The sequence below is a fragment of the Canis lupus genome, chromosome 10, assembly GCF_011100685.1.
Source record: "Canis lupus familiaris isolate Mischka breed German Shepherd chromosome 10, alternate assembly UU_Cfam_GSD_1.0, whole genome shotgun sequence".
Classification (NCBI taxonomy): Eukaryota; Metazoa; Chordata; class Mammalia; order Carnivora; family Canidae; genus Canis; species Canis lupus.
This window is the reverse complement of record NC_049231.1, coordinates 10678652-10686712: the sequence shown is the minus strand read 5'-3', so window position 1 is coordinate 10686712 and position 8061 is coordinate 10678652.

Sequence of the window (8061 nt, the reverse complement as noted above, 5' to 3'; positions counted from 1 at the left end):
TCGAGTCCCACATCGGGCTCCCTGCATGGAACCTGCTTCTCCCTCCGCCTGTGTCTCTGCTTCTCTCTCTCTTTCTCTCTCTCTCTCTCATGAATAAATAAATAAAATCTTAAAACAAAACAAAACAAAACAAAGAAAATCAACATTGAAATATGTGAAATGAAACTGCAAGTTACCAGAAGTTAGAATATTTTTATAATTTGGGAGGGGCTGTTAGGTTTTTAATATTTCTCTTTATTAATTTAAGCCTGAATGTACATATGACATGTTCTGGGTAAAAGAGAGGTTTCTTATACTTACCTTGCAGTAGTGACAAGTGAGAAAGCTCACTTGTCCCAGCCCTTATCCTTGGGGTAATGTGATGAAAACCAGGCCAGCCAGGTCAGACTCCTATGAGAGCAGGACGCAGTGAGTTAGCTACACCGATTTTCCTTATTTGTGTATAGAAGGAGAGACAGCCATCCTTCTCCCCTCCTGAAAGGAGAGAGAGGAAACAAAAACCCTTTGCTCCTTCTGGAAGGTATGGAAAGAGTCCTGAGTGCTTACTCTAATCTTCTGGAATTTAAATATGTCTTCTAAAGGAGCACAGAAGTGGTGGATGTCTGCATCTTTTACAAGCTAGGTAATGTGTTTAAAGTCTGGGCTTCATCCTTTTTAGAATGTAATTACCTAGGGAAATAGAGCTCCCATTTTCCTGACCCCTTGAAGGCTTGCCTGGGTACCTATCCCAGGCTTTAACCATTTGATCCTCTTGGATTAGAGCAATTCACTAGACAAATGGCTACATATCTAATTTTCATGGTAAATATGGAGCAAAATCCTTCCAGGGGAAGTGAAAAAAACCATACAGTAGAGAATATTTTTCTGAACAGAACACAAAAGCCAGAGAACCCCACCCTCCCAAAAAAATTTTGACAGATTTGACTAGGTAATTAAAAAATGTTGAGAAACTGATGATGACTTGTAAAAAAACCTCCACATTTACAGCATATATGCTAGGCAAATATTTAATATCTCTTGACTCTGAGAAAGGCAAACAAAAAAGACCTTTAAAAATTGTGCAGGGCAGCCTGGGTGGCTCAGTAGTTTAGCGCCACCTTCAGCCCAGCGTGTGATCCTGGAGATATGGGATCGAGTCCCACGTCGGGCTCCCTGTGTGGAGCCTGCTTCTCCTTCTGCCTGTGTCTGCTGTGCCTCTCTCTCTCTCTCTCTCTCTCTGTCTCTCATGAATAAATAAATAAAATCTTTTAAAAAATATATAAAAATAAAAATTGTGCAAAGGGGGCAGATTTTCTTCACAGAAGAATAAAAGTTCATCTATATGCTTATACTCCTTAATAATCGAGTAGGTTAAAAAATAATAATCAAGTAGGTACAAGTAAAACCATATGTGATATCATCGTCCACTGAAGAATTAGCAAAATGAAAAAAACAAAACACCCAGCAATGCCTAGAGCTAGCAAGGTAGTGGTGAAGATCCCTTTTCAAACTAGATTGGAGTGTGACGCTTCTCCAGGATACCTTGGCGTTATGCATTCTGGGAGGCAGAATGATAAACCCACAAATGTCCACATCCTAATGTCCAGTACCTATAAATATGCTGTTACAGGGCAAAAGGGGATTGTGGTTGCACATGGAGTTGAGGTTTCTAGTCAGCTGACCTTCCAATAAAGGGAGTACCCAGGTGGGCCCATGTCATCACAGGGTCCTTAAAAGTAGAAGAAGGAGTTGGAAGAAGAGGAAGGTTTTATCTGTGTTGCTTGTTCTGAAGATGGAGGAAAGAGGTCTCCAGAAACTGGAAAAGGTAAGAAAACAGACTCTTGCTCTGAGCCTCCATAAAGAGACATGATGTCGCCGACACAGTGATGTTATCCCAGTGAGACCCGTGCCAGGCTTCCAGCTTGTTGAACGATAAGGTCATACATTTGTATTGGTTTAAGCCACTAAACTCATGGTGGTTGGTTCTAGCAGTGATGGGACGCTTGCACAGCTAGACTTTGGGAGGCCTTTAAAGAGTGTGTGGGCTGAGAGCTGGCCATGAGCCACCATTTAAAGTCTCTCTTTAGCATCCCCACTCCACTCTCCTGGTTCTTGCTGGCCTTGTCATATCCATCTGGAAAACCCAAGTCCTCTAAAATCCTATTCTCTCGTGCTTCACTCCTTCACCAGCATAGCTGGACATTGCTGAAGAAAAGCCTGCAACTGCACTGGCTGGGCTCACTTTATGCCCGGGATCATAAAATTGCAAAAGGCATCTGAGGACTGCCCGGCAGCCATACTGCATTTGTCTAGTCCATTATTTCCCCAGACTCTCAGATAGCCAGGTGCTTTTTGCCCTCTCTCCAGTTACCTCCAACAGCTCCTCCTTGGGCCCCACTCTCAACCATGAACCTGCTTGCTTTTCACTGGGGAAGCTGAATTATTGGAAGTGACCCCCCCCCCCCGGCTCCCACACCCCATCTTCCCACCATCTGCCTCTGTGCTCATATACCCCACCCCATGCACTGAACCCTTTTCTGTCTTGCTGACTCAGGGATCTGCTCTAGTCCTTGTCCCATCCTGCTCCTTTATCCACAACCTTTTTCTTTAATAATGACTTATTCTTGCTAGCAAATAAATATATTTTCACCATCTTAAAAAAAGTTTTAACCCCGCTTCTTTGTTCAGCTCTATCCCCAATTTTTGTTCACCTTGAGAATGAAACGTAGCAAAGGAATTAGCTATACTGACTGTCCCAAGTCTTCTCATTCTCTCTTGAACCTGTTCTAATTCGGCCTTTCTCCCCACTGTACTACACCACAAGGGTCACTGATAAGTGCCAGGTTCTTCACATTCAATGGTCCTCTCTCCACCCTCTTCCTATCAGCAGCATTTAACATAATTTCATCACTCCTTGCTTCTTGAATTTTCTTCACTGCCTTAGCATTATTCCCTGGTTTTCTTCCTACCTCAGTGACCACCATTGACTCTTTTGCTTGGTCCTCTGTATTTCCCCAATCTCTGAGTCTCCATATATTTGAATCCTTTCATGAATTAAAACTGCATGGGAGTCTAAATTGAATCTCAAATTAACATGTTCAAAACAGATCTATTCTAACTTGCTTCTCTCCTGGTCTTCCCCATTTGCTCGGGGAAAGATTTGACTCTTATATGCCACGTGCAGTTCCTTAACAGATCCTGAAAGCTCTAATTTCAAAATATGCACAGAAGCTGCCCAAGCTCTTCCTCTCTAAAGCCTTTTAACTCTTCATGGCTACTTTCCTAGTGCCTAGAAAAGAGCCAGCTACATAGTAGATACAAAAAACGATTTATTGAATGAATAAATAAGTTAAATGAGCCCGATGTTAGGAATATAAGGATATTATCAGGTATATTATCAGGTAAAATGTGTGAGAATGTTCATAGTAGTTTAAAGTATTCACTGAGCATTATTTATAGTAATTAAAAATTGTAAGCCTTTTATATGTCCATTAATGGAATTTGATTAAGTGAAAGATGATGAACATCTGTGATTTCGTCTGCTCAGAAGCTCTGTTCTCAGAGGACCTGCCTTTGTTCATCCAAATGGCTGCTATGGGAGATGCCATATTCTAGTAGCTAACTGACACAGGGGTGGATGGAAATTAAGTAATGAGCATCTTCCCCGAGATTGAACGTTGTACCCTGAAAATTATAGTTGGTACATTTGGAGCAATGTTTCTTGCTATGTGGAGAAATCCATGCAAGAGTGAAAGAGCATGAAGTAGACCCAAGAAAGAAAATGGAGCAGGAGATCAGAAGTCTCAATGCTGTTGGGGTCCCTGGTTCTAGTTTTTCCTGAAGTTCCATTGCATCTTTGCTCTTTACTCAATGCTCTTTACTCAATTATTCAACCTTTCCTTAGTTCCCATAATCTGATTAGCTTCCTCTTTTGTTCAAGTCCAATTATATTTGGGTTTTGTCACTTGAAACCAAAAGCACAACATAGTACAATGTAGGTATTGGAAAGGATGATCATAGCAATATTCACGGATGTAGGAAAGACTCCATGATAAAATAGAAAGCAAGTTGTAAATAAAGATGACCCTATTAATAAAAGAGTATATATTTTCAGATACAAATATGCATTTAGAATAGAAGGGAAGGATGTATGTATGCTAAACTATAGTTATCTTTGGGTGGTGAGATTTCTGAGGACTCCAGTTGGTTTTTTTTTTTTTAATGACTTCTGTAGTTTTAAAAATTTTCTACAGTGAACATTATAATGGCCATAGATCTTTTACATACAAAAAATAAGCAACACTTCCTCTTAATTTATTAACCCGGTATTTTCACTCAAAATATATGAGTAGGAGAGAAAATGGGGAAATCATGCAAAAATTTTTCTGAGACTTGACCCATTTACCCTCTTGAATGCTTTAGTTAGTTGATACCCATCACACCCCTCCCCCAGCACCACCACCAATTTACTAATGAAAAACTCAATTGAAAATGCAATTAGAACATATATCTTCTGTGACACTTGGGTGGCTCAGTAGTTGAGCATCTGCCTTTGGCTCAGGGCATGATCCCCAGGGTCCTGGGATAGAGTCCCACACTGGGCTCCCCAAAGGGAGCCTGCTTCTCCCTCTGCCTGTCTCTGCCTCTCATGAATGAACAAATATTAAAAAAGAAAACATATATCCTCTGAAATGTTCTACTTTTTTACTCATTTCATTTTGGGATGGAAGTCTACATATAATTCAAGAGATGATTATTGTTTTTTAATGTTTCACGTTGGGTATCAAGTGCAGGAAAAATCAATGAACAGTTATTCATTGAGCATCTACAATGTGAGAGGTCATGCTAGTTTTGTAGGGAATTTAAAGAAGTTCAGTTTTGCCCTCAAGAAGCTTAAAGACCACATGGATTATAATACAGAAATACTTAAAAATACAACTACCCATGCCAGCCAGTGAGTGCCAAATAACCTGTAAATATCAGGCCTTCAGAAGTGGGGACATGGTAGTTCTGGGCAGGAATGGTCAGAAAAGCTTTACAGAAGTTAGATTCAAGCAGGACATAGACAAAAGAAAGGACATTCCAAGTTGGCACATGTGAGTGTGTGGGTGTGTAGGGAGCACTTTGAGTGAGCACAAATAAGCATGTGTTAATAGAACATTTTGGGGAGGCAGAGAGTAGACCAAACGGAGTGAAGGGATTTTGCGTAGTTTGGGGTCAGATTGTAGAAGGCCTTTTATGGCTATATATGTGTGTATATATAAATATATAAATATAAATATATATATAAGTAATATATATATTATTATATATAAATATAAATATATATATTTATATATACACACACACGTATATGTGCTCTAGGTTATATATATATTTATATATATAAATATATATATATTTAATTTTAGCTGTTCAGAATTACAGACAATTGAGTTCACATGCCAACTCAGTTAGTAGTGGCTATCTGGAATGCTTTGACAGGGATTGTGAGGCAGTTCTTGGAAAAAAACACTGTCATTGATGAATGGTGTCTGTCCTGGATGTGAGAAGCAAAAGTAGCAAGTGTGATATATTGGACCCCACTGAAGACTGTGGGAAGCCAACACTTGACTTTCTTTTATTCCCATTTTGCTCAATTCTTTAATGTTGATAAATGCTCAGAGAGTGAACTTTTGATTCCCATGTGGGTTTGCCGACGCAGATATAAATATGAAGCTAGATTTTTTTGTATTAAGTTTCTAAGGCATTCATATTCTTTGTAGCTGCAGTTCATTTTCACAGTTGCATGATCAGTTGCTAAATCAGTGAACAAAAATTCTTCCGAACAAAAATTCTTATGGAAAGTCAATAACTTGACTACCTATGCAATTTGACTACAGCTATAGGATATGCTAATCATGCTAGATGAGTATGTTCAGTTATGTGAGTTTTTTTTTAAATTATAAACATGTATATTGATTGACATTTTGATGTCTTCCTCTGGTTCATGCGTGTTTTATCGAGCATGAGTAAATCTCCTGTGACTAGTCAAGACAGGTCTCCAATGCCTGGAAGTGAAAGGCCAGATCCAGCCAGCCTTCCCTGGGAGGACATAGAATCTTTGCAATTTCCAGAAGGTTGTCTGTTCCTACTGATTTTAATGAACTACTCTGGCTTTATTGGTCACCCTTTAAATATTTTTATTATGTAATGTTTGGCATATACAAAAGAATGCAGTAACATAAAAAAAAAAAAAACCCGGGATCCCTGGGTGGCACAGCGGTTTGGCACCTGCCTTTGGCCCAGGGCGCCATCCTGGAGACCCGGGATCGAATCCCATGTCGGGCTCCTGGTGCATGGAGCCTGCTTCTCCCTCTGCCTGTGTCTCTGCCTCTCTCTCTCTCTCTCTGTATGTGACTATCATAAATAAAAATTAAAAAAAAAAAAAACCATGACCCTTCTTTCCAATTAAAAAAATAACGGATTAATGCATTACTTATATCATGTGCTTTTCTTCTCCTGCCTCTCCCCAAGAGGCAACTATTTCCCTGTAAGTTGTGGTTATCATTCTGTTGATAATTTTAGCACACATACATATATAACAGTGTAGTTCTGCTTGTTTTGAGCTGTATTGAAATGGCGTCCTACTGTTTGTCACCTTTTGGAACTTGCTTTTCTCATATACCTTTTTAAGATACTGTCATGTTGTCCATGTAGCTCCAGTGTATTTTGACCATTGTATGATACATCCTTTTGTGACTATTCCATTTTTTATTCTATTGAGGTTTTTTTGTTTTTGTTTTTTTTACAGTACAAAAACACTCTCACAGGAGCATTTTCTGTTGTGTCCTCTCTCCTGTACCCTGTGTAAGAGTTCTCCAGGGTATACATCTGAGAGTGGAAATTCTGGGTCACATATAGGGTATGTGGATATTCACTTTTTATGAGATAATGCAAAATTGTTCTCCAAAGTGGGTTGTCACCATTTTATAGTCCCACCACTGTTTATAGAACTTTGTCTTCCTTAAGGTTTTAGGGCAAGGATTAAATTGGAAGTTGAATAAGAAAGCTATTGAAATAGTCCAAATTTGAATTGATTCCAATTTAGAGGTTAAGCAATGGGCCTGGTTGACAAATTATTTTGGTCATTGTATTTGGTTATTAGGTGGGAAAAAAAACATTAAAAATAATTCCAGCATCATTTGCTTGGGACAGAATTCATTATTCAAACAGTAAAAATATATTGAGAACCAAGTACATGTCAGGTGATAAGTTAAGCAACAGGAACATAAAGATGAAATACAGACTCCGTTTCTTCAATTAAGAGAGAAATATCAAGTTATATCAGTTACAGTATAGAGTCATCACCATGATTATGAGAATTAGAACAAAGGGATCTTAGAAGTGCAGAGAAGGGTCATCTAATCCAGTCTGGTGGGAGTCTTCTGGAAGAGGGGATCTCTGAACATCTCAATTTTGAGAAGCAGGAATTATAGAAAGTCTTTGGGCCAAGCACAGCAGAAAAGGTCTTTGTGAGCCAAGAGTACAAACTATGGAAAGGCAGGGACGAGCCTGTTGCTGCATTTGAGACACTGCAATTCTTTCTTTGTGGCCAATGCTTGGTTGGTGTATAGGGGAACTTCTACTCATCTTACAGAAAGATTGTAGTGGTAGGCAGGAGCCAAATCACGCTGTGTGCTAAGGAGTTTGGACTTTATGATAAGGCAGTGCGAGGCCTTCAGATTTCTAGCCTTGTACTTGTACCCGGCTCCCCAGGGATTTGGTCCATCCTCTACTTTTGACTGTGGCTCATCAGCTTACACTTGTGATGGTATCATCTAGTTCCTTCTACTGAAGGAATCCTATAAGAGCCTTCCTGGGTGAGGCAATAAGGTCTTTATACTTCCAGTAGCTTAGTACCCCTGGCCTCAGCTACTTCCCTGCCTGGTTTCCAACCCACTTCCCTAACCAGATCATCTGTGTGCTCCCTGAGCCTGCCTGCATTATGACTCAATGACCATACAATTCCTCATCCAAACTAGGCCTCTGTGGAGAGTGAAACAAGGAGCTATTGGTAGTTATTCTGGGCAATAGGATAAA